We start from the raw sequence: 23722 nt of genomic DNA, 5'->3' as shown, positions 1-23722 counted from the left end.
CCATACATGTGGTATATCTTGCATACTGCTTAAAATGTGGTAAGTTCTATATAGGCAAGACTGACAGGCCTTTTAAAGATCAAATTAGGGAACACATTTATCATATAAATAAAAGTAATTGTATTAATGCTTTAGTTAAACATGTAAATAATACAGATTCCACACATTGTTTTAAGTTTTTAGTTATTGGGAGGATTCATGATAGTATAAGAATAGGAGATGTAAGGCAAAAAAACAGAGGAGCTGGAAACAAATTGGATTGTCAGAATGAGGGCAGATGCAAGCAGTGGGCTGAATGAAAGTATACCACTTAGGCCTATTTTGAAATCTAGACCTTTAAGGATATAGTTTTATTGATTAAGTTTATGTAATAATAACAATAAAATAGTTTTATAATGGTTGTGAATTTGTAGGTCGTATATGTATTTTGAAATATGTTTTTTATACTTTTATTATTTTTTAATTTTTAATTGAGTTTGTCATGTGGTCACATCAGTTTTGTATAAAGAAGGTGCATCTTAGAAGTGCTTTTTTATTACACCTGATGAAGCTATTGTGAAAGCGCTTGTGTTTCTTCTGACAATTACATGAGCCTGCCAAGATGCATGTGGTGGTGCTTTATATTTTATCTTGTAGTATAGTCTGGGAAGTTGGTCATGTATTGGTGATATTTTGTGTTGCATCTTGTGTGCTTTTCGAACTGATAAGATCAGTATTTGCTTCCATGTTAACAATGTTGGTGCTGCAATATTTGTTGAATATCAGTTACCAGTTCATGAGATTGTCTTGGTAGAAAATGGAGAGACCTCAGAGATAGAAGATAAATTTATATGAATTTGACTGGGTTAAACTCCTTACACTAGCAGTGAAGGAACCAAGTTCAAAATTAAACATGCTGTTGTATGTACAGTTTTAATATTTTCTGTGTTTTACTGTTTTTTCTAGGTTTTGACACTATATCATATGCTGATTTTTTATTCTTTTCTTTTATGAAATGTTACTAGTTCAGCTGTTATGTATTGGTTATTATATTGTATTGCCTGCAGGGGTCTATATTATAATCTCGAAGTCTGACAATATCGACTACGATATTGTCGACACGAGAATAGTGAAAACGCACTACATAGAATGTTTAAATGGAAAATCTCCGTAAGAGGAGATTTCAGTTTACTTCAATGTAGTGCGTTCTCGGAGTTGGTATATTTAAGCAGGGGGTGGGGGGCGCAGGGGGGCTCAGCCCCCTTGCCTACACACTAGTTATTTTTTTTTTTAATTTAGTAATTTTTTTTGTTTCGATGGTTTAAGACTTCCATCACTAAAGTTCAATCTTTAGTGATTCAAAGTTTTAAACCTTCGAGATTATAATATAGACCCGTCTACTGTGTTACTTAACATGACATTTGCTTTCACTTGGAGCTTTTCTGTTGCTGATTTGTTGTATGATTTGTGCAAAGTATTTACCTTTCAGCATGTCCTGGGTTAATCTTTTATTCTGCAAAATCACTTTTATTTGTGTAGCTGTTTTTTTATACTTGCGCTTTGTGTGTTGTTGCTGGTAGCAGCTAGTGTTTCATATGCCATCCTATCTAGTGAGAAAAAATATCAGTACTGTCAAGCTCACCACCTTTCGCCAAATCCGCAGTAAAAAAAACTTTGACCCCCAAGACCTAATTAATACCCTAAAAAATGTAACTGGTGTCTAGTGAAAAACCTGCCCCTTGATGCTGCGGTAGATTATTTCAGTAGTGCCTTCCTTAAAATTCTAAACAAATTGCCCTCCTGGTCAATTTGTATTAAAGCCGGATACACACCATGGCTAACTAATGACACCAGAATGCTCCTCAGGAAAAGAGACAAAACTTGGCAAACATGTCTCAGCTGTAAAACCCAAGTCAACCGCATCACAATCCAGCAAATTAGAAACAAGGCTAAACACCAAATAAACCTAGATAAAAAGAACTTCTACTATATCCTGCATCATAAACACCAGCATAACCCCCCAAAATTGTGGAATACCATAAATGCCATTCTCCACTGAGGACATTCCATTACCCCTTCCCCCAACTTACCACACTCTCCTACCACCGTTGTAGAAGAATTCAATAAATACTTCACTGAAAGTGTGCTATCTTTTATTAAAAGTAATTCCACAGAACCATCACTAGCCTCCAAACCTCTCACTATTAACTCCAACTCCTTCTCCTTTCAGCCTGTTCCCACAGCTACCATTAAGAAACTACTGAAAAAGCTCTTCAGTAGCAGCTGACAAGTTACCAGTCAAATATTTAAAACTAGCAGCTGAAGCCATATCTTATCCAGTGTTGATCTTATTAATAGGTCCATAGCAGAACAACATGTCCCAGCAATATGGAAAATCACACACACTATCCCCTTACACAAAGGCGGAAATTCCACAGAGCTGACCAGCTACAGACCGATCGCTATTCTCACCCCACTATCTAAACACCTTGAAAGATTTATCCACTCCCAACTGATTCATTATCTCACCTTCAACAACATGCTAGCAACATGTCAACATGGTTTTAGGCCCCATCACAGTACCACAACTGCACTCCTCAGTTTCACCAGTACCATCAACCAACTCAGAAACAATGGTAAAATTGTCTCTGCTGTCTTTCTAGACATGTCCAAGGCCTTTGATATAGTCTCCCACCTGAAATTATTAAATACACTCTCCAAATTAAACCACAGCCCCTCTGCACTTCACTGGTTCTAAAGCTATCTACAGGACTGTCGACAGTCTGTAAAATGGCTTAATTTCCTATCCCCCCTCTTCCCGTCACACTAGGAGTACCTCAAGGCTCAGTTCTTGGGCCATTACTCTTCACTATTTTTGCAAACAACCTCCATAGTGCTACCCAACTGGCTTCAACTATCCAATATGCAGATGACACAACACCTGCAGTACCTCCATGATATAACCCAAAAATCATTCTCAGATACCGAGCTATGGCCCTGTAAGCATCAGTTCATACTCAACCCCAGTAAAACAAAACTCATGATCTTCCAACCCACAAGATCCACCCCCCCCAGCACCTTCTACATTACAGATAAGAATAATACTAAAATTAATGCCGATTCACAAACAGAACTACTAGGTGTAATAATAGGTAACAACCTAAGATTTGATCTACATATAGCACAAAAAATTAAGAAAGTTCACAAAAAATGGGTAGTCTTTACAGAAATAAAAATGATCTAACACCTCTAGGGTTGCCATTGCTAGAACCCATCATCTTTCAACACTTCTGTATGCTTCCCCAATTCTCACCAAACCTTAAAAAGACTGCCCACATCATACCCACCACTTTCACTCCTTAAAATAACTTTCCTGGTTAGAACTTCCACAACTTCTGTCCTATAACCAATTAACTTTAGCACATAAACTAGTATATCAATCTAAAAAAAACCCCTGCCCATCTAAATATTCTACAGCCCCATATCACAAATAGAAGTCTTTGCTCAACAAATAAATCTCTACTACAAGTGTCCAGATCTACTAATACGGCAGGGGACTTGCTATTTTCTCATCATGTAGCAACAAGGTGGAATTCACTACCTCACAGCATCAGAACCACCACAATTACCAACCTATTCAAAAAGATCTTAAAAATTATCTTAATGACACGTAGATTTGTTCCTGTGCTACCAAAAACACACAAAAGACTGGAGAGACGGTCACCATCCAACTTTACTATGCTTCCTAGTACTTCAACATCAAGCCTTCCAGGGAATGATTCATCATATGGATAGTGCAAAGTTTAATACAATTCACTAAGACAATTAATCAATTAATCAGTCAGTCAGTGAGTCATGGTGATACAAATGCATGAGAACCAAACAGTTAAACTAACTATGTGCTTAGCAAGCAACATCTACTAAACCTGAATAATGTTTTTCCAAAAAATTGATATAATAACATTTATAATACAATTTATAAAAAATATATATATAACAGTAATACATAATGCTATACATGTAAATCCAACTCCATACCATTGGGCCATAAGGTTCCAAAATTAATAATATACCTGCTTTCTATTCTAAGGAGAGTACGCCCATAGTCAACACCCTGTACTGTGTAAGGTTTATTCACTACAGTAAAAAATAAACCACTGGTGTTGCCGTTATGGACAGCATGAAAATTTTGGGCAACAGGGTTATTTAGCCTCACATTTCTCACATCCCCTAGATGTTCCATAATCCTTCTTTTAACCATCCTTCTAGTTTGACCAATGTACCATCTTATAGGCTGACAATTACATCCAATGGCATAAACAACACCACTGCTACTACAATTGTAGGACCCTAAGGCCTTGAACTTTTTTCCATTAATCAAACTCCCTGAGATGTTTTTAACCTTATCACACACCTTACATTTCCCAAAACTGAAAGTACCTGCTGTGCTCACACTCTCATCCACTCTGTGGCTCCTTTAGATTATAGAATCTACTGTGTAAAAATATGACCCTACCAGTAAAAAATTTACCAACCTCATCATCCTGTTGGATAATAGGCCAAAACCTATTTACCAATGCCTTTAACGTCTCCAAAAAAGGAGAAAATTTATTAACAAAAAATATATCATCCTCAGAAACATTTTTGGAACCTTTATGCCCATAAATTTTTCTACGGCCCAATGCCCTTGAAGGGATAATCTCACTTCTGGCCCTCTCTTCAGCTTTTCTCAACACCTGCCTAGAGTACTCTCTGCTTGCTAACTTAGATGTAACTATGTCAAACTCTCTATCCAATGTTGTCTTATCATACACATTACCCCCAATATGCTTATATTCTCCAAAAGGAAGAGAATTAAGCAAATGTTCTGGATGCATACTATCTGCACTCAAAAAGTTATTAGCTGCTGTTTCCTTATAGAATGGTCTGAAAGGTACCAGGTTATTCTTACCAACAAAAAACTCCAAATCTAGGAACTGTATTCCCCCTATGAATTTTGTAAGACAATATAATGCCATACTGATTCTGATTAACCTCCAACATGAACTGTTCAAAAAGGCTAGTTTCCCCTCTACATACAAAAAAAAATCATCACTATATCATTTGAAGACTAACACATTCTGAGTAAAATATGTGTTCCTATAAATGTATCTGTCCTCAAAAAACCCCATGAAAATAATAGCATATGATGGGGCATATGATGCCCCCATAGCTGTACCTGTTGTTTGTAAAAAATAGGAGTCCTCAAACATAAAAATATTATGAGTCAGTGTGAATTCTAGAAGCTGTAATAAAAATGAGTTCTAGGGCCTTCCCCCAATAGCTTAACTACAGCTTCTTTGTTCCTGTACTACTCAGGCTAACTAGTTTTAGTAGTTCTGGTAATACTTTTTTCTTCTTTCCTGACCACCTCATGCTCTCTCTCATGTCTAGATAATCTCTAACCTCATCTTTTTGTATCCGATTACCCCCCCCTATAAACCCTCAGTTTGAGAAACTACCATGTCTACACTGCAATAAGAAATTATATCAGATGATTGTATAATACAAATGTCAACTATAATAGCATAGAATGTAATTTCTGGTCTACTGTATGTCATGTATATTTTTGTATAGTTTCTTGTATAAGTTTTATATAGTTTCTTATATAAGTTTTTGTATGATCTCTGTATGTGGAACTTTTCTCCCCGGGCCTCCACTGAAAATGGGTCTTATCCCAATCGGACTTTCCCGGTAAACAAATATAAAGTAAAATAAATAAATCTAAGGTTGTATTCAAATACAGAAACATCTAGTTATTTACTAATGTAGTGTTGTAGTATAATTTTATATCTTACATTTTATCACCCCCTAACAGATCATATGACCTCTCCTTACCACTATGATCCATTCATTGTCTGTCCCACTGGTTCACTGAAGCCAAATTGCCAGATTTGAGTTGATCAGAGAGAGAGTTGAGACAGGGTAAACCATAAGGCCCTGTCAGTTCTGATTTTTTTTATGACCATTCATTCCACCATGATCAATATGCAATTACATTTATCTGTACATAACAATGTATATGAAATGCAGTAATATACTCTGTATTTACTGTATTCCTATATTTATTCTAGAGCAATTATTTTTCAGAGTTGTTGGTTGTAATTCATCTGGCTTTGTGTTTATTCTTTTAGTGAATGTGTTTTTTGGGAATGTGTCATATACCCACAAATGAACTGCGAGCCTGATATTCTTTGTCAGCTTTTGACAAGTTCTGTTAACTTTTCATATTTCTCCTTATTTCATGGACAGACTATTTTTTCTGAAATGGATGAAACCTAAAGTGATTTATAAGTGCACTATTAAGGCTGCATAAGGCAGAGTATGGAGGCAGCTGAGACAGTATCATAGAAGAGTAAAACTTTGACATTGTAAGTAGTACTATGTGTAACTTCTTAAACTGGTTTGTTTATGTCAAGAGATTCAAAAGTTCAGTGATACATCGAACAATTCAGTAGTGCGTCACCTCTCCAGTCCCCATGGATTTTCTTCCTAGTTTTGTTTTCTCTCCTGTTTGGTACTGAGTGTTTGCCAGAAGCAAATATAATCTGTTTGGTGTTGTGAGCAGACTCAGAAGAAGACATAATTCAGTACCAGCAGTATTTCAGTGTATGCAATCCTGAATTCATTTAAGTGGTGCATGGAAAGAATACAGTAGGGAAAAAAACACTGTTTATTTCAAGAACACCACAAGCACTATGTAAATAAAGTTATACATATTGATAATTTAGAAATTAATAACAAAAAAAACTACATCTGTTTTCTAAGTACCGATGTACAATGCGTGGAAAAAAGCTTCCGCCCCCTCTGGTCTTGTGTCTGGGCCCCATTCAAATATTGTTAAAGTATAGGACTGTGACTGCTGATGCCATGTACACCCAAGGGTTCCTCTAGCCTAAATAACAAGATTAATCATTCATAGTACCACTGGAAGCAGTTTCATATATTTGCAATCCAGCCCTGCTTAATAAGGAAAAGTGCCACCTTGGATGCAGACATAGTGATCTGCAGCAAAATATATCACTGAGCAAACAAGTGGTACAGACATTCCGAGGCCTTGGCTACTGTTGTTGGAAATGACTGCAGTAATTTGTCCTTGACTTTATATGCATGGAAAAATTATTTTGGTTAATCCACAGTAATATAGCATGAGGACAAGTGATCTAGAAATTTTGAAATAAGCAATTGTATATGCTTTTATCTAGTGTTAGTGAAGTATACTTCATAATATTGATGTGAATGTTTTTCATATTCTTTACATCTTAATTATTAGGGAAGCTAAACTACTAATAACAACTGAACAAATTATGAAAATCAAATGAAAACTGTTAAGCACAGGGTTCATGAATCAACTGACACATAATTCTGCAGGAATGTAATCCATGATTAGTATCTCGAGAAAAGATGCATTTATTTATTTGTTTTTAATTGACTGGTAAATAGACTTAGTAGAGATAAAGGAGGGAGCAGTTTTACAATATCTTGACAACTTGTGTGCAATTCTTACAATCTCACTATGCCTACCCTGTGACTTGAACAAGTTGTTAAATCGGACCAGTTCTCTAAGGTCATCCCCGAAAAAGAAACACTTATGTAGTAGATTATAACCAGTTAAAATGAGTAGCTGTAGCAAAAATTGCCTCTGATTCTGGTCTTTTCTAGTACCAGCCAGCAGACTTAGCCAGATATATGTTATTGTCTTGGAAATCCAAATGCTTAATAATGTATAATGATTTCTAGTAAGTACAATGTGGTGATTGCAGTACCAGCTAATTACAAAGGATGATGCTGTATCTGTGAATTCAGAATTTAAAAAGAATATTAACTCCTGTTAAAATGCCAAAGATGCATGCACCAAACTTATATGAACACAGAAGTAATTATCTGAGTCAACATATGTCCTTCCTTAGATCTTTTCTTTTGACTTTCAGATTTTCCCGGTTAGGGATCGCCACAGCGGAACTCCGATCAGCTCATGATTGGCAGTGGATTTTTATGGTGCAGAGTTGCCAACCCGATGTCCAACCTTCAACGAAGGCACGCCCATTCACGCTCGCACCTACCTGCATGTCTTTAACGTCACTCGATCATGGGGAGGACATGCATACTCCACGCAGAAGGAGCTGCAGCCGAGAATCAAACGGGAGACCCTCTTGCTGTGAGGTGACAATGCTAACCGCGCAGTATTCCAAACTGTTGCGTTATCTCACCAGATAATCTGGACATCTGGTTGAGGTACCAAAGACAAAACCTTCCACAGAGCCACAATTCCAACGTATTACCTATGCCCGTGGGCTTAAGCGGCACATAAGCAGAGATGAATGTAAAATCCCAGACTGTCTCATCATCAGTCCGAACACAGGTCCAGCACCCTTTGGTCTATTCTAAGTGTTGTCGTTGGTGAGTCTGTATGATATAGATGTCTCTTCCTTTTGTTGAGACCACTTGTACTTTCTCCCACTGTTTCCTTTTCTTTGATACCTTTATTAAATTTGCACTATGTTTAACATTGACATTGGTACACATACTTTAACAGAAAAGGAAACAAACCATTGCAAACATTTTTAATTTTTTCATGCATTATATGTTTTCTTTTTTAACTGTCATTCACTTCAGCATTGGATAAATTGCTCAATTCCTACATTCCCTTTAATTTCACTCTTCCTCCTGAACATTCTATGTAATTTGTTTCTTTCCTTTTCTACAGATCGTACCTAAAATTCTGTTTCTCTCCTATACCGTATTCAGTACCTCAGTTACTTCAATACTTCAACCACTTCCATTGAACATAGTAAGGCCTTAATGTGTCTAGGCAATTCAGTTGCTTTATTCCAGCTCAAAAGAATAATTTCATTAGTTAACAATAATTTGCTTCCCCAACATTTCTGACAAAGTCCTCTGTACAGAGTTTTTAAAATCTGTGAACTTGTTACATTCCCAAAAAGATGTTCCTAATTACCTGTCTATTTCCAGGTACACCTCCATCATTTGCTATTTACATGCAGAAACATTCTCTGAAGTCAGACTGGGGTATTAGGTTGTCTATGCAGTACTTCCATGAAAAAATCCTAAACCTTCTAGAATTTGTCATATCCTTGTAAGCCATGCAAATGTGCTCCAGTAGTCTCTTCGTATGTTGCCTTTCCATTCTCTCTTCCTTACCTTTTCTAACCACTTCTGATTAATTGTAGTTATCCTGCGTTATTTTATACGGTTTACTAATTTTCCCTTTTTTAACAACAGCTGCTGTTCCAGACTCAACAAAAATCTCAACCATAGCTGTCTTTTTTTCATTTAGAACTCTCCAGTCGTTTCCTCATTGCTTATATTCTTTAGTCAGTCCCTAGCAAGGAAGGCGATCTCTAAGCTGCACTCCGAACTCCTGCTTGGCCTCTTCCCACTTACTTACTCTCCCTTCCTAGTTATTTGTTTCTGATACCTTGGTTCCTTTGTTAATTTTCTTCAGTAATTTCCGGACTCCCCAGCTATTTTCAATGTCCCACTTGCAGTCATCCCTACTGATAAAATCTCCTTTCTCCAAAGTATTTTCTGCTACTTTATAAATACAATATTTTGCATGGTTGTTGTTAGTCTCCATTAGGACCTGCAACCAAAATCCTAATGTCTCCTTATTTCTTGACCCCCCCCCATTTCATCGTAATTTCTTTCATCATTTATTTGTAACCTTCTGCTTGTGCTATATGTATACTAGCCTTAACTGTGTAGATGTAAAGTATCTTTTCAAATCAGGTAATCCTAAACCACCTTGTTCTTTGGAGAGAAAAATCTTACCCCACTTAACTCTTGCTCTCGTTCCCTCCCAAATAAAATCCTTCCATTCTTTATTAATTATGGTTTGCAACTTCTATTGTGATTGGTATGAATATGCCTAACCTATATATAAAACTAAAGAGATGTAAAACATTTTCACTGCTTGTATATAGTTGAGTACTGCTAACTTCTCATTTTGTTGTGTTATCTTTTATTTGTTCTCTTTCCACATATCTTTATCCATCATAATAAAATAATTTGTAATCGATATTTCCAGATAGTTCATATCTTCATGTCCACATAAATATGGATATTGCTGCTCTAATTTATGTGTGGGCACATAGTTTACCACTATAGTGTTTATTTTATCTTCATTTATGTTATGGCCTGAAAAGTCTTGAAACTGTCTTAAAATGTTCCACAACACTGAAATGCTAATTTTCTGTATCAAGCACAAAATAATATTATCTGTGAATAAAGCTACTTATATCCTTGAATTTGTGAATCCCTTATTTTTTGCCATTAACTTTAAGTATAAAACAAATAAAAACAAGAAAGAGGACATCTCAGCCTGGTTCTTCTGTTTAAACACAGCTTGCTGAAGGGGGACCCTCCTACCTTAATTCTTACTTCTGACCCTTCAAATATCTTCCTAATTAACCATATTATTCTACCAGGGAATGCAAATATTATTATTGCTCTACTCTTAAAATCACCGCTGGCTCTACCAAATGTGTTGTCTGCATCAAGACCAACCAACAGTAGCAATTTATCTGCATCAGCACCCACCAGCAATAGCAATGTTTTCTTAAACTCTGCTTCCCTCTGGATGATCATTGCCTTACTAAAGGTGTCAAATATTTGCCCCACTTCACAAAACACATTGATCCATATCTGTCACTTTTAGCAACACCTTTGCCATTCATTAGTTTGTATAGCCATGAATACTTAATAGTCATGGTTTAAAATTGAAATTGGTCTGTGCTGAGTCTAAAGAATATTATCCCCCTTTGGGTAATGGAGCCATTACAGCTTTCTTCCAAGATGGTGGCACTGTCCCTCCTTTTAAAGTTAAACAAACCTTTCAGATATTTATCGTTTTCCTCCCTCCTAATTCACAGACTTCCACAGGACTACCACCTCTTCTGGTGACTGCCCCCTTGATTGATTATATATTACAATTTTTATGCCATCCCTTCCTATCTTAACTACCAATTCTTGAGCCTCATCCTCCTCTAAACATGGTCTTCCATAAATAAATATTTCCATCTGTGCTTTTTCTTGGTTTCCACATTCTTTTGTTTTACACAAATAGGCTTCCAATTCATGTGAATCAGAGCACCTCTATGACACTGTTCAAAGGAACATGGATAAGTGGATGGGGCACCATAAATTCTTACTGGGTATAGCACCCACAACCCTCCTGGACATGGGCACTCATTACTAAATACAATCCTAGGTATTGACTAGAGTATCTATGGTATTACATTAGGCTGAAACGGCTAAGCTTGAAATGACCTCTGGGTCAACACCCTAGTAACCTCCTATGATCCTATGAACTTCTGAAATATCTTTAATATGTCTATAAGATCTTTGGTAACTTTTCTTGTCATAGGCTCCCAATGTTTGGCAACAGCCCTTTCCACTTTTTGTTGTTTAACTCATTATGCTAAAAGTTTTTGTTCTCTGGAGCTGTTATCAAAAATACTTGCTTAACAGCAGTCTTTCAAAACTCATCCATGTTATCCAAACATTCCCAGTCATTGCTCCTCCTATTCTGTAAAATTCCCCTTCTTCTGCAATACTTCACCATTGACAACACTCTAAATAATTCCTATTGTTTCTTTCACATATATTTTCCCTATTTCTACCATATTTGTAACTGCATTTTCATTTTATCCTTCTCCCTAAGAAATATGTATCTAATAATGCTTGAATCATTTCCACTACCCTTTCCTTAAATGCTCTTTTAATAAACAACTAGGAATGTACCACTGTCTTGATTTTACTTCATTACTCTAAATCTGTATTTTAGTTTTTATTGGCATATGATCTTAAGCAGTTATCAGGTATGTTTTAAAGCTTTCAATTAAATTCCCATGTTCTTGTGAAATGTAATTTATTCCTTTTTTTGATTTCTCCAAGTCATTTTGGGTTTCTAATACCATGGTAAGGAAGGCAGTCTCTAGCTTGCAGTCCCAATGTTTTCTTGCATTCACCCCACTCTATAACCAATCCCTCTTTAGTTATTTGCTTAATACCTTGTTTCCTTTGCTAGTTTTTCAACAGTAAATTCCAGCTCTCTCTTGCCTATTTTCTGTAGCCTTACTTGCAGTCATCCCTATTAGCAAAATCTCATTTCTCCATTATTGTGTTCACTGAGCTGTTAGAATATTTTCTGCTGCTTTATGAATGTAATATTCTGTATGGTTATTATTATCAGTAAAGGTCTGCATGCAAAATGTCACTGTCTGTTTATTTCTTGAACTTATACCCCTGCTTCATCATCATCTCATTACATTTTGAAGTATAACCTTCTGCTTGTGTTATATGTATGAGCCTTAACTGTATAGCTCTAAAATATCTCTTCAGTCAGGTAATGTTCTTTTGGAAGGTTGGTAGGATTAACTTGTCTCACTTAAGTCTTGTCCCCCCTCCAAGGTAAATTAATTGAACTGTTGTTTAATTATTGTCCAAAGCTTCTCTTCTGGTTGATAAAAATATCCTTGACCCATACATAAGCCTAAAGGGACAAAAACACTTAAACTACTTGTATCTTACTGTCTATGTGCATGAGAGCTTCCTGTTCCCTAGTTTTGTATTGTCTTCTGTTTAGTATGTTGTTGTTGTTGTTGTGTCTTTCGGCTTTTCCTGGTTAGGGGTCGCCACAGCGAAACTCCGGCCTGCTAATGATTGGCAGTAGATTTTACATGCCAAGTTGCCGGCCCTGACGCACAACCTTCAACGAAGGTACGCCCATTCACGCATGTCTCCACACAGAAGACGCTCTAGCTGAGAATCGAACAGGACGTCTTACTGTGAGGCGACAACGCTACCACAGCACCACCACTACATATTCTTAGCTGCTGTAATAGAAGTTTTTTTAATCCACACTTCTAAGTACTTCATCTTATCTTGTCCCCGTAAATATGGGTATTGCTGAACCAACTCATATGTAGGTACATAACATATCGCTACAGTTTTTGTTTTATCTTCATTAATTTTATATCCCAAAAAGACTTGAAACTGTCTCAAAGTGTTCCACAACACTGAGATGTCCTTTTTAAGATTTATCAGGCACAAAATAATATCATTTACAGATAAAGTCAACTTATCTTAATTACCATACTAATTATATCCTTGTATTTCTGAGTCACTTATTTTCTTTGTTAATGGCTGTATAAAGCAAATAACAAAGGAGACAGAGGACACACTGCCTGGTTCATCTGTTCAAATACAACTTATCAGAGAGGAACCCTCACACTTTAATTCTTGCCTCCAATCCCTCATATATCCTCCTAAATAATCGTATTATTGGGTCAGGAAATGCAAATGCTTCCGTTGCCCTACTCATAAAATCCCATATTACTCCATTGAATGCTTTCTCTCCATCAAGACCCACTAACAGCAGTGGCATTTTCTTACATTCTGCTTCCCTCTGGATCATCATTGTCCTAGTCATATTGTCAAATGTTTACTTCTCAAAGCCACATTGATCCATGTCTATCAATTTTGACAATACATTTGCCATTGTTTTAGCTGTTATAGACATAAAACATTTTTAATTAAAATTGAAACTGGTATATATGGAGCTGAGTATGTTAGGTCTTTATCATCTTTATGCAATCTACCACATTTTTCTTCCAAGATGTTGGTGCTTCTGACAAGCTGTTAAATAAAATCCTCCAGATTTTTGTCACTTTCTTCCATGCTAACTTCCAAACTTCCATAGGAATCTCTTCCTGGAGACTTTCCTGAAGATTCATTATATGTTACCGTTTTATCTTATCTCTTCCAGTCTTAATTTAGGTTGCTGAGCCGCATCTTCCCCCAACCTTGTCATAATTAAGTCTTCCATAAATATTTCATTTTATTCTCCTTCATTTCTACATTTCTTTGCTTTATACAAATGTTTGTACAATTTCTGATATATCTCTAATATCTCTACAGGATCTCTGGTTATTTTTCTTGTTATAGGCTCCCTGGGTTTGGTGATGACCCTTTCTGCTTTCTGTTGCCTAAGTCATTGTGCTAAAAGGTTTTGTGCTCTGAAGTGGTTATCAAAAATAGTTGCCTAACAGAAATATTTTTAAACTCATGCGTATTATCCAGACACTCCCTTATTTTCTCTTTAGCACTCTCTATTTCCACCTCTTCTTTTCTATCAGATTCCTCATATTTTGCAATTCTTTAACCTTTGTTACGCCTTCTAAGTAATTCCTATTACTTCTTAACCACATCTCTCTTTTTTTTCTACCATATTTTAAACTCCTTTTCATTTTATCCTACTCACTAGCTATAACTTCTGAAGACATTTCTATCTTCCCTAATAATTCTCAAATAATTTCTAATAACCATTATTTTGCCAGTGTCTTGTTTTTGCTTCAGCACCCTGCTTTTTATCTTGGTTTTCATCAGTGTATGATTGAAGTAGTTATTGCATGTGTGTATCAAAGCTTTCAATTAAAATCACATGATCCTGTGAACTGTAATCTTTAGCTAGTCTAACCCAGTCATTCTACCTTTGGGAATAATATGTTAATTCTCTCTTGAATTCCTACTACAGAATTCACATCTTCCATATTTTCATGAATTCCTTCAGAAATGTACCCTCTTTTGCAATATTTTCCCTTCTAGGTCCCTCTGATTCATCCTCACTATTGCAAATCAAGTTCCATTCCCCACCTATAAGTAATATTCCTTGCTGAAAATTAATTATCAATCCCAAAAGTTTTGTAAGCTCCATAACAGATGAAATTAAGCTATTGTTAGTGTGCAGCCATCTTGGAAACCCCACATGCTCATTTCTATCCAAATGCATCTCCTGTGAGGTTATTTGCACGCTATACTACTTATCATAATTCAGCACTCCTTGCTTTTTTGTCTCTACCTGCAATGCCACTGACATTCCAGGATATAACTAATAAGGCAGTTATTCTGATAAGAAGCATTTACATATTCTACAGTACAGTTGTTTTCAATATATGTTTCCAACTTGCATCTTACATGCACACATTAATGCTTTGCAAGTTGATTTTGAATGCAGCTACTTGCTTCTTACCTTTGTTTGACCCAATATCACATTTTCTAGACTTTCCATTTCAATAGAAACGATAAAGAAATAAAAAAATAAATAAATACATTTTGAACCACTAACCCCTTCTAACTGACAGCAAAAGCACAAAACGTTTTATACTTTCCAAAAAGGGAAGCTACCTCTTCATAAAGTGCCAGTTACTGCATTCATATAGAGAGCTACACCCACAGACTTTACTTATTCCTTGGTTTAATCATGCTGGAAGGGCATGGGAGAGCCTATGGTTCTCTTGCACAGATGCCATCTATTTAAGCATGCCCATATTTCACTGATAAACTTGCTTTTCTCTTGCCTGGTATACAGTGAATAATCATTTTCCATATCAGTTTGGTATCCCTGATTGTTAATATTTTCCCTTTGGTCATAATTTTGTCAGGAGCAGCTTTTCTGCTGTTATAAAAAAATCTGTACTAATGTAGGTCTTGCCTTCTTTTTCATGGCCAGATTTGGAGCAGAGACATAGTATGCCCATTCAATTAAATCCTGTTCTGGAATGTCAGTCTAGTTGCTTATTTGTACTGTAATAAAATTAATCCAGTCATTTCCTTTCAGTTCTGGTATAGCAAAAACTCTCGGGTTTTCCCTGCTGCTTGGTCCATTTCTTCTTGAGAAGCCTCATATGCCTTCCTTTCAGCCTGTGATTTTTGCAATTTTATCAGCACATCTAAATAGTTACTTACCATTTATTCTAGTATTTCCAGCCTTTTGTTATTTGATTTGATATATTTATGTAGTGGCTCGCTTATTGTAAACATCTCTGAATGCATTCACTTCACTTTTTCCTGCAAATTACTGGAAACCATCTTCTGGACCAAAGCTGAAACTTGAACTGTCTTTTGCTGAACATCTGCAAGGCTCTTCCACACCAGTGTTTTTTCCCTCTCCTTTTCAAGTTGATTTTCTCTTACTTTCTCCACATTTCTTCTTTGTTGACATCAAGGCAGAGTAGTGACTGGTCAGTAAGTGGATTTTACCCACATTGTTAGCTTTTACTGGATTTTTTATGACTCTTCTCTTTTTCACCTTTTGGGAAGTTCTAATCAACTTACTTTTCATTGGGAAGCAATCTTGGAATCCGTCTCATCCACTGTTTCCTTGATCCTGGTCATCAGATCTGCACCGTTGCATTATCATCATCTTTATTCTGTTTATTAATTGCACCATCAGTTCCGTGACCTGAGCTTTACTATGACCCAGAGGGTGTTTGATGGTAAGTTAAGTAAAAAGTCTAGAAGTGATTATGGAAACAGATTAGCTAATGAAAGCATTACAAAGAGAACTAAAATAAAGTATGGTTTCACAAAAAAAGTTATATATCAGCTCAAAAAGAAATCAGAATTCACTAAGACACAGTTAAATAACTTTTTATACTATAAGAGGCATTCTTTCTAAAATATAAGGTGAACAATCATTACCAGGAAATTTGTATTCAGGAACTTTGCAGCTGACTACTTGGGATGTGTTGGGTTGCTAAACACTAAACCACCTGATTGTCACATTTTATGAGTTGCTATTACTACCTAGTAGCTCTTAAATGTTATGGAAGAAGGTAATATTTTAGTATTAATACATGAGAAATAATGTGCCATTGTGTAATAAGATCACTTCTGGAGTGAGTCAAGCCTCAAGGTGAGGCCAAGTATTTTGATTTAACAGGAGTGGCTATTACATATTGTATACCATTTCTAAAAACGTACCTCGACTGGGGTTACTTGACTGGCTAAACAAAGTCTTTTTATCAGTGGTAAACTACAGTTATCATTGCAAAAAGATATGTTCAGCAGACAGTTGAAATCAAACATATTGCCTACATTTATTTGTTGGAGTACATTTCTAAAAGTAAATTCAAGAAAAATAAATGTTCATTTTTACATATGAATTAAAGGAAACAAATATAGTTATTTTAAGTTAAAAAAATGTACCTCATTCACTTTATGAAGTATTACCACTGGCATGACCTATCAAGCCATCCTTCACAACGTTTGTAAAAAAATGTGCAGTTTTCTCTATATATAGAGAGAGAGAGGTTTATTCCATTTCTGGTACATGTAGCACTATCCAACGTATAAAAAGAGAACCATTATTCACACAGATACCTTAAACAAGTAAGAAGTATCTTTTTTAAGTGACTCAGATTTATATTAACGTCACTGCTGCACCAGAGGTGAAGCAGAATTTATCCACTCCCAATTACATATGTCAGGGAGTACCCTCATTACATGACAGTAATTGCCATATTCATAAATCACTGAACTGAAAATTCTGCAGTCAAAGAGACTAAATTAGTCCACAAAATATTGATTTGAATCTGCTGGATACTCTCTGGTCTGTGGATGGGCATGAGTGGGGAAGCAGTAGCCATATCAGGATAACACAGTCTGGGCAGTCCTTGGTTACGTTTACACAGTGCTCTGGGGTTTAGAAGTGAGTGTATTAAGAAAGTGATGATATTTGTGTAAGGATGTAGATTGTGCTGACCCTGCAGTAAGTTGGTGTGCCATGGGCACTGTAAGTTCTCACTCCTTCTTGACGAATACAGTCAGCCAGTTAGCTGGAGATCAGTTTTGCATTATCTGTATGGGTCTGATTACTCGGGTAAAGAGCTGTCCGCCACTTTTGCCACCACAGAATGAAAGCTCAAGGGCATTTACATATAAGGGAGCATTATGAAAACATTCCGACTAAAATATACTTGGTAATAGGTCAAAACCTTCAAATCCTGAAAGAGTAGATCAGCCTTTCTTTGCAGTAGGCAGTCTAGCATGTGTTACAGATGGTGCACAGTGTTAATGCACCTACATAGCCGAGCCTGATGCCAAGCAGTACAAGAGACTTAGGTGGAGGCCTCTTAGTAAACTAAACCAAGATTAGAAACCAGCATGCGAGTGTAATTCCCAAAAAGCATAAGAGCAACTCGTTTAATGCAACTGTAGCCTGAACTGCTAGATGTAAATGACTTGTGTTTTTTTTTTTTTTTTTGCTTGTTTAGATTTATATGTTTTTATGATTATTTATACGTGATTTCCTGTTGGGTGGATATTTATGTTGGATGTTCTTTACATTCCTGATGAAGTTCCTGTAAGAGAGGAATGAAAGTTCTCAAATAAATTTGGTTTCCTCAGTTTTGGCTGCACAGTAATTGGACTTGTTTCATTGATGGCTGTGTATCCTTGTGAATATTGAAATTAAAAAACTAGCATTCTACCAGTGTCCCAAGGGGGGTGGGGTTGGAGGAAGTGATAAATGAAATTTTATGTATGTGTCTCATTACTTTTGTTGCTTTTCATGCGGGGACTGCCTTATTCACAAACTGTAAAAAATAAAAGTAATTCTGATATTCTTCTAAACTGGAGATGAACATGCATGTCAGTTTTCTTTCATTTGTATTTCTCCATCATGAATACAGCACTGCATGCAGCTACAAATACAACCAGATGTAGATCACCAATATAATAGTGTAAACAAAACTATAACAACCTTTCATTTTGTCACATCTCTAGTTTTCTCACAATGCACTGTACAGTTCAGGGTTCTAGACATACACAGTAGCACACCTTTGTCAAAAATAGCTCTTTTAAACAGCTACAGCCATGCATTTTAAGTAATTTCCAACAACAAAAAATGGACAGCATGATGTGAAGGAGTGTGGAGTAAGCCATCTCTATGAAACATTCAGATAATAATGACATATGTCACTAAGTAATCTCTACCTGTAGTTAACATGCTGTTCCTCAAAGATTTGTTTCTGCACTTATCACACAGGTTGTGAATGGTTTCACATACCAAGGTGACAGGCATCCTGTTGCAGTGTTTTCTTCTTTAGAAACGTCATGCAGAACAAGAGAAACAGGGTGTGCTTCTTGAGTTAAGGCATACCATGATCAGAGGTGATGGATGAGGGCAAAGGTCAGCATAGTTTGGCTTCTAGGTGGAGCTTGAAAACAGAATTTTGCTTTTGTCATTTCACCAAAACTATGTATTCTTCATTTATAATTAGAGCTGTCATGTAAAGCAGGCCATTAAACTGGACTGAAGACTTTTTCTCTGGTACTGAATACTGAATGGCTTTATGCAGTGGAGGCACAGAATTACAGTTTTCATTTATAAAGTAAATGAAAACAATGGCGTGTTTCCTCATGGATGCTGTATTGTAAAAGAATCCTGGCAATCTAGCTTTGGCTTAAATTGAAACCCTTCGTGGCATCTATCAAACAGCTCTAAATGCCAGAGAGCTGGATGCTGTCAACATAAGGGGTATGACACAGTTCAGAAAGCTGTCAGAGATTCTTCATGGTGCATTGTTGGATAGAGAGCTGGGAATTGTCCCAGTACCCTTAATGTTTCCCCTAGACCCATAAAAATCAGCTTTGTTTTCTTCTGTAAATAAGACAAAATAACCTAGAAGGTTCATCCAGGTAAAAATATGTATTTTACAGGTAATACCTCCTAAATATTATGGGAGCTGTGCTTTGCCTGTTATTGGCGCTTGACTTGTAGTGCACCTTTTACTTCAGTTTAAGTTACTTTTTTCTGTTTTGATGTCTGAGAACTCATAGTACTAATCTGACAGTCTAGCTCAGAGGACTAAAGCTACTCAGTAATAATAAGCTTAATCCTGCAGTATAGTGGCACAGCAGATAGCATTGTCACCTCTCAGCAAGAGGTTCTGTGGTTCAGTTCTTGGCTGTAGTGTCTTCTGTGCAGAGTCTGCATGTCCTCCCTGTCGTCATGTAGGTTTTCTATGGGGTGGTCCAGTTTCCTCCCACATTCCTTAGACATGTGGTAAGTGGACTGGACCCCCTCAATTGGCCATAGGTGTGAGGGTGTGGTGTGGAAGAGCTAGCGTAGCAGTGCTAGCCACTCGGCGGTGTACACCTTGGATCTAGATGACTGTCACTGTTGAATTGACACCCCAAACCCATGTGAAAAAATGGCTTGTAAATGGATAGAGGGATAGTCATGCTGATTGATAAGAGTCAGATGGATATTCTGACTAGTGTTATCAACCTGAATGTGACCTGATATGAGATATACTCTGTGCCGAATTAGTCTAAACTTCCTGCAGGTGAAGTTCTGTGAGTATTCTTGAAGACGTGATGTGAAGGCAAACAGTAACTCATATTGTGTTCATGACTTTATTTCATTCATAAATACATTTCCTGTGGTTGTTTTCTGAGAATAAAGGTTGTCCAAGTTTCCATAGCAGATTCTACTTACAGAGGCCTGCTGCTGTCTAAGGTGGCAGTGAAGTTGCACTGCTCTTTGATTTCACTTGACGTTTCATAGCATCTAACTAGACAGTGTGATCAAAGTACTTCCTTGTTGTTAATCCTCCTCCTCCTCCACAGCAAACACATGTCCCTTATGTGGTCACTGATTCCTTCTCAAATAAAGTAATCCAACTGGGTGTAACTTTAATTATGCATTTTAAACATTATGAAAACCATCCTTTGTGTCACTCATGCTGTATGAAGAAAGTAACTATTTACTGAGTCCTCAGGATAGAGGATTGAGTTGTCAGGTCTCAAAGCTGACAGAAAATATCTGTTCCATTGCTGATGTACAGAATGCCTGTAGACGCCCAGGACAGAAAATGTACAAAGTGCCCTTTGATATTGCCTGCACATCAGCTTTGCATATGTAAAAAGGATTCCTTGGCCCTGCACCTTGCCTTCCATCTCCATCAGTTTTACATTAAAGAGGTAGACTGCAGCAACAGGCTTCCTGTATAGCAGCAGTGGAGTTTTAGAGTTGCTATTGACATCTGTGTAACTTCTTCCTCTAGGTTTTTTTTTAGTGTTGGCAGCCCAGATCTTGTTTTACAGCTATGCAGAGTCCATTTTAGAGTTAATGCACTAACACATCCGTCAGTCGGTGTCCTGGATGATATCATTAACAAGAGCTGCACTCTGAACTGCTTGCTCTTCTCACAGTTGTGAATCTAAATGTTATTTCCTTTATTAATTTGTTTAACCAAATAAATAAGCTGGATGGTTGGTGGCCCCATTTTCACTGTTGACCAGTAGACTGTCAGCACTTGCAACAACTTTTGGCTGATATAATCGTCAGTTAATCAATTCAGAAATAAAGTTCATACTTCACTGCCAAAGACTGAAACTGTAACCACTGACTTCCCAGGATTTCACGCACCTCACTCTTAAGAGGAGTAGCTGTCAGTGCCAACTAGTAATTGTATCTTGGCTAAAACGGTTTTGCATTCTTCCACACAGTGTTACATACATACATACAAATATTTCAAGCACGGGCATTCATGCCTTCTAGCTTGCCAATATACCAAAACACTTTTTCTCATAATAAGTGTCCAGGCTGTTTTTAAAAATATCTAAATTAGTACTTGCTTTAATGTAATTTGGAAGTTACTCCATGCATCAGATACTCTGTCAGAGAACTGATTAGTGCACTTCTCATTCCCAGAGAATCATCTGCATAGATTGCCTGATGATTCTCTAGTACTTTATAGGTTCATAGGTTCATAGGTTGGTACTAGGCTGTCGGCCCTAAGGCCTATGCAAGCCTAGCCATAACAATTCCCTGGAAATTTTTTCCCACAATAGTTACTTCTCTGGGCCCCTGTCTAGCAGGGTGACTGACATGATCCCCAGGGTGAATTTCCTATCTCCCATCCAATCATTAAGGTTCCTTTGGAAGAGGGCCAATGAGGTGCTCTGCTTGACATGTATGGGCAGTCTATTCCAGAGTATGGGGAGTCTCTGGGTCAGGAACCTATTTCTCCAGCATGTTTTGTTTATAGTGATGACAAGGTTTAGATCCCTGGAGCTTGTGGCTCTGAGGGATTGGGATTTCTTTAAGTGGAGCACGTCCAACAGCTCAGGGTTTGACATGGCCTTGTATGTTAAGCAGAGATCGCCTCTGAGTAGACGATATGCCACAGAGTATAGCTGGAGTTTTTTTAGACGGTCAGCATATGGCATCTGATTTAGGCCTGTGATTCTTTTAGTGAGGTATTTCTGTGGCCTTTCTAGCTGGTGCAGATGTCTTGTGAGGTACATACCAAATGGGGCATTATACTCTATAATGGGTCTAATGAGGGATGAGTACAGTGGGACAATGACCTCCTTTTTCCTGGATGAAAAGCCCTTAGTGATGAGGTGTGCCACGTAGAAGGATTTCCTGACTGTTGTGGCGATGTGGTTATCGAAAGTGAGACCACTGTCCACTTGTGTCCCTAAGTCTCTCATCACATTTTCAATGTTTAGTGTCCTGCCACCTATGTGGTAGCTCATGGGTACATGTTTTTTCCAAAGGGGATGACTATACATTTCTTGGCATTAAGCTTGAGCCCATGGCTCTGGCACCAGGCATCTGTTTCTGTAAGGCCCTTTTGTAGAATATCCACATAATTTGGGGATTCAATAATGGCTACCAGTTTGCAGTCATCTGCAAACTTTGTTAGCCAGAGTCCCTTAATGTTGGCCTGTACTTCAGAGAAGTAGATGCCAAACAAGAGTGGTCCCAGGACTGAACCCTGAGGTACTCCACTTGTCACTTGTCTGGAGCTGGATTTGGAGTTGGCTACTTTTACAGTCTGGGTTCTGTCAGTAAGCCAGTTGGCAACCCATTGAGTGACGTAGGGATTTATGCCCAGCTTAGTAAGTTTATCTATGATTCCAGAGTGGGGGATGGTGTTGAAGGCCTTGGCGAGGTCCAGATAGGCTGTGTGGACCTCCTTACCCTCGTCCACAGCTCTGGAGACTGATTCGAAGAAGTCAATCAGATTCAGGAGACAAGATCGACAGGAGACAAGATGATTCTCTAGTACTTTTTGGTAACTCCAAACATTCCCTGAGGTAGCTCTCTCTAAATACCCTATATACCCGAAAAAGATCTCCTCCTAGATATCTGTAAGAGGCCCTGTACAGGTTTAGATATTTTAGTCTTTCATAATAACTTAAAATTTTCACATCCATGAATGCCCTTGGTATACTTCCACTGTACTCTTTCCAGTTTATTCATGCTTGTTTTCTTATATGGTTTCCATATTGTTATTCCATACTCAAATGTGGGTCTAATGTAACTAACAAACAATGACTTCATCATTTTTGATTTCCTAGACTTTATCAATCTTTTTATATAACCTATAGTTCTATAACTGTCATTAACCAATTGGTTGATATGATTAGAAGAACTCATAGCTGGATCTACCCATATACCCAGGTCCTTAAATGAGTCTACAGTTTTCACAAAGGGGCTAATAATGCCATTTCCAATGCTACTGCCCCTTCCTTCTGTTATGGTAGCCTGCAGCTATCAGCCAGACCAATCCAGCATGACAAGGGCACAGTCACTGTATAGTCTTAAAATGAGACAACTGTACTATCAGTTTATGGTAGTTTTAACTTATATCTGTCTTATTCTGTCCCTCTGTCAATCTCTGTCTCTCTCTTTCCCAAGAGGCAGTTATCAACAGTTATAATTTATCAGATTAGTGCAATTCCTTGTACATGCATCAACAACCAGTCACAAACCTTTGTGATAAAATAATGAAATTTATTACTTAAAGTAATTAGACAATACAGTTTGAAGATTAAATGTATAAGCAAATATACTGTTGCACATTGATGTGCAAAATAAGAA

General features: G+C 37.2%; 1 protein-coding gene across 10 annotated transcripts in view; it reads left to right on the top strand.

Moving 5' to 3' along the window:
- SYTL2 (synaptotagmin like 2) overlaps window positions 1–23722 on the top strand; it is a 1607062-nt gene that overhangs the window by 727641 nt on the left and 855699 nt on the right. The window contains exon 1 of one of the 10 annotated variants that reach the window (XM_044071179.1): window positions 19791–19804. The exons of the other annotated variants lie outside the window; for them this stretch is intronic. The gene's annotated coding sequence lies outside the window, so the exon portion shown is untranslated. Of the gene's footprint in view, window positions 1–19790; window positions 19805–23722 lie in introns of those variants that run through there. 10 annotated transcript variants of the gene reach the window in all.

This window comes from Protopterus annectens, chromosome 5.part0 (genome assembly GCF_019279795.1).
Source record: "Protopterus annectens isolate FY-2018-M chromosome 5.part0, PAN1.0, whole genome shotgun sequence".
Lineage (NCBI taxonomy): Eukaryota > Metazoa > Chordata > Ceratodontiformes > Protopteridae > Protopterus > Protopterus annectens.
The sequence above is the reverse complement of the archived record's forward strand: the minus strand, read 5'-3'. Positions and strand labels throughout refer to the sequence as shown.